Raw genomic sequence first — 4,540 nt, forward strand, 5'->3', positions numbered from 1 at the left:
GCCCTTCATCAGGAATAAAGGCAGTGAGCCTGAAGCGTGGAGAGATAAGCTAGAGGAGGGTGGGGGTGGGGAGAGAGTAGCATAGAGTACAATGGGTGAGTGGGGGAGGGGATGAAGGTGATAGGTCAAGGAGGAGAGAGTGGAGTGGATAGGTGGAAAAGGAGATAGGCAGGTCGGACAAGTCCGGACAAGTCAAGGAGACAGTTACTGAGCTGGAAGTTTAGAACTAGGGTGAGGTGGGGGAAGGGGAAATGAGGAAACTGTTGAAGTCCACATTGATGCCTTGGGGTTGAAGTGTTCCGAGGCGGAAGATGAGGCGTTCTTCCTCCAGGCGTCTGGTGGTGAGGGAGCGGCGGTGAAGGAGGCCCAGGACCTCCATGTCCTCGGCAGAGTGGGAGGGGGAGTTGAAATGTTGGGCCACGGGGCGGTGTGGTTGATTGGTGCGGGTGTCCCGGAGATGTTCCCTAAAGCGCTCTGCTGGGAGGCGCCCAGTCTCCCCAATGTAGAGGAGACCACATCGGGAGCAACGGATACAATAAATGATATTAGTGGATGTGCAGGTAAAACTTTGATGGATGTAGAAGGCTCCTTTAGGGCCTTGGATAGAGGTGAGGGAGGAGGTGTGGGCACAGGTTTTACAGTTCCTGCGGTGGCAGGGGAAAGTGCCAGAATGGGAGGGTGGGTTGTAGGGGGGTGTGGACCTGACCAGGTAGTCACGGAGGGAATGGTCTTTGCGGAAGGCGGAAAGGGGTGGGGAGGGAAATATATCCCTGATGGTGGGGTCTCTTTGGAGGTGGCGGAAATGTCGGTGGATGATTTGGTTGATGCTAAGGTTTGTAGGGTGGAAGGTGAGCACCAGGGGCGTTCTGTCCTTGTTACGGTTGGAGGGGTGGGGTCTGAGGGCGGAGGTGCGGGATGTGGACGAGATGCGTTGGAGGGCATCTTTAACCATGTGGGAAGGGAAATTGCGGTCCTAGCAGAGCGCTTTAGGGAACATCTCCGAGACACCCACACCAATCAACCACACCGCCCCGTGGCCCAACATTTCAACTCCCCCTCCCACTCTGCCGAGGGCATGGAGATCTTGGGCCTCCTTCACCGCCGCTCCCTCACCACCAGACGCCTGGAGGAAGAACGCCTCATCTTCCGCCTCGGAACACTTCAACCCCAGGGCATCAATGTGGACTTCAACAGCTTCCTCATTTCCCCTTCCCCCACCTCACCCTAGTTCTAAACTTCCAGCTCAGCACTGTCCCCATGACCTGTCCGGACTTGACCTACCTGCCTATCTTCTTTTCCACCTATCCACTCCATCCTCTCCTCCCTAACCTATCACCTTCATCTCCTCCCCCACTCACCCATTGTATTCTATGCTACTCTCTCCCCACCCCCACCCTCCTCTAGCTTATCTCTCCACGCTTCAGGCTCACTGCCTTTATTCCTGATGAAGGGCTTTTGCCCGAAACGTCGATTTCGCTGCTCGTTGGATGCTGCCTGAACTGCTGTGCTCTTCCAGCACCACTAATCCAGTACAACAGTGAGGTGGCAGTGTTCTCAATCAGCCCAACAGATTCAGATTCAGGTTTTAAATTTTATTGACATGTGTGCTCAAGTACAGGAGTACAGTTAAAAGTGCATATTGGTACTTCAGATCTGTGTTCACTGGGGAAGACACAAGCAATCTCCCTGAGGTAACAGTGGCTGTAGGACCTGAACTTAAGGGAATTTATATTTGCCAGGAATTGGTGTTGGAGAGACTGTTAGGTCTGAAGGTTGATAAGTACCCGGGGCCTGATGGTCTACATCCCAGGGTACTGAAGGAGGTGGCTCGGGAAATCGTGGATGTGCTGGTGATTATTTTCCAGAGTTCGATAGATTCAGGATCAGTTCCTGAGGATTGGAGGGTGGCTGATATTGTACCACTTTTTAAGAAGGGTGGGAGAGAGAAAGCAGGAAATTATAGACCAGTTAGTCTGACCTCAGTGGTGGGAAAGATGCTGGAGTCTTATTATAAAGGATGAAATTACGGCACATCTGGATAGTAGTAACAGGATAGGTCAGAGTCAGCATGGATTTATGAAGGGGAAATCATACTTGACTAATCTTCTGGAATTTTTTGAGGAAGTAACTCTGAAGATGGAGAGGGAGATCCAGTAGATGTAGTGTACCTGGACTTTCAGAAAGCTTTTGATAAAGTCCCACATAGGAGGTTAGTGAGCAAAATTAGGGTGCATGATATTGGGGGCAAAGTACTAACTTGGATTGAAAGTTGGTTGGCTGATAGGAAGCAAAGTAGTGATAAACGGCTCCATTTCGGAATGGCAGGCAGTGACCAGTGGGGTACCGCAGGGATCAGTACTGGGAACGCAGCTTTTTACAATATATGTAAATGATATAGAAGATGGTATTAGTAATAACATTAGCAAATTTGCTGATGATACTAAGCTGGGTGGCAGGGTGAAATGTGATGAGGATGTTAGGAGGTTACAGGGTGACCTGGACAGGTTAGATGAGTGGTCAGATGCATGGCAGATGCAGTTTAATGTGGATAAATGTATGGTTATTCACTTTGGTGGCAAGAACAGGAAGGCAGATTACTACCTCAATGGAGTCAAGTTAGGTAAAGGGGCAGTACAAAGAGATCTGGGTGTTCTTGTCCACCAGTCAATGAAGGTAAGCATGCAGGTACAGCAGGTAGTGAAGAAGGCTAATAGCATGCTGACCTATTAGCATGAAAGGCCACACCTGGAATATTGTGTGCAGTTCTAGTCTCCAAATTTGAGGAAAGACATTCTGGCTATTGAGGGAATGCAGTGTAGGTTCACGAGGTCAATTCCTGGAATGGCGGGATTAGCTTACGCTGAGAGACTGGAGTGACTGGGCTTGTATACCCTTGAGTTTAGAAGACTGAGAGGGGATCTGATTGAGATGTATAAGATTATTAAAGGATTGGACACTCTGGAGGCAGGAAACATGTTTCCGCTGATGGGTGAGTGCCGAACCAGAGGACGCAGCTTAAAAATAAGGGGTAGGTTTTTTAGGACAGAGATGAGGAGAAACTTCTTCACCCAGAGAGTGGTGGGTGTGTGGAATGCTCTGCCCCATTGGGCAGTGGAGGCCCAGTCTCTGGATTCATTTAAGAAAGAGTTGGATAGAGTTCTCAAGGATAGTGGAATCAAGGGTTATGGAGATAAGGCAGGAAGAGGATACTGATTGAGGATGATCAGCCATGATCATAATGAATGGTGGTGCAGGCTCGAAGGGCAGAATGGCCTACTCCTGCACCTATTGTCTATTGATGTGAACATGGCACCATCTCAGGTCCCGAGGTGACTAGGCACAAAGTAGTGCAGGTAGTTCTGAGATAACACGCGCTTTGGCAGTGTGATTTGGCGACAATGTTCCTGAAGAATTAGGGAAGAGTGTTGTGGCGAAGGCCCACCCCCAAATACAATGGTGCGATTCCAGCGGCGATCAGTTCACAAAATTCATTCTGGGCAAGTGCCAATATTTGCGCTGAAATCTCTGCGCCGTTCTGTGTGAGATACTGTATATAGAGCAGCTTTTTCACATTTTTAAAATGTACTGTGTGAAATTTACTTTTGTCTCATTAATAAATATAATTTCAACCTTCATTCCAGCTGTGTTAAGACTTTTGGGTGATTTTTGAGCGATTGCGAGTGATATTTTTGCTGGTCTGCCCCTCACCCCATTTTCCCACAGACCCTATTATTTGTATTATGTGATTTCTTATTAAGCGAGGTTTCACCAGAACGCAGTTACGGTGTTACAGGAGAACTACCTGTAAGAAAAATGAGACATGGCAGTGGGCAATACGACAGGAGCCAGAGCTATCTCTGTTGGGAGCGATGTGACAGCACTCTGGTACAACAGGATGCAGGTGGTGTTGCATTCTGCTCCTATGGGAGGGGAAGGGGGGAATGTTGCACTCCAGGACGATAGAGAGCTCCACTTGTTCTGGGACATGAGTCGGAGGGATGGGTTGGGGAAAGAACCAACAGGATAGGCCTGGGGAAGAGAAGGTTCTTCTGGTCCAGGTTGACAGACCCCTCTCACAAGGGATACGATTATTATTGACCCCAGCAAAGCAAGAGCCAGTGCGCTGAGTTCACTACATTAGAGGGCAGTTGCTCCACTCCAGTAAGTAGATGTCTAGTTACACAGACTAGTAAAGAACAGCATGATTACTCCATTCTCCCATGGGCCATTGCAACTACATTCCATTCCAGTGCAGCACTCCCTCGGGGCTGACCCTCCGACAGTGCGACATGCCCTCAGCACTGACCCTCCGACAGTGCAACGCTTCCTCAGCACTGACTCTCCGACATGCGGCGCTCCCTCAGTGCTGACCCTCCTACATGCGGCGCTCCCTCAGTGCTGACCCTCCTACAGTGTAGCACTCCCTCAGTGCTGACCCTCCTACATGCGGCACTCCCTCAGTGCTGACCCTCCTACAGTGCAGTGCTCCCGCAGCACTGACTCTCCCACAGTGCGCGCTCCCTTGGTGCTGACCCTCTGA

Source organism: Chiloscyllium punctatum, chromosome 49 (assembly GCF_047496795.1).
Source record: "Chiloscyllium punctatum isolate Juve2018m chromosome 49, sChiPun1.3, whole genome shotgun sequence".
NCBI lineage: Eukaryota > Metazoa > Chordata > Chondrichthyes > Orectolobiformes > Hemiscylliidae > Chiloscyllium > Chiloscyllium punctatum.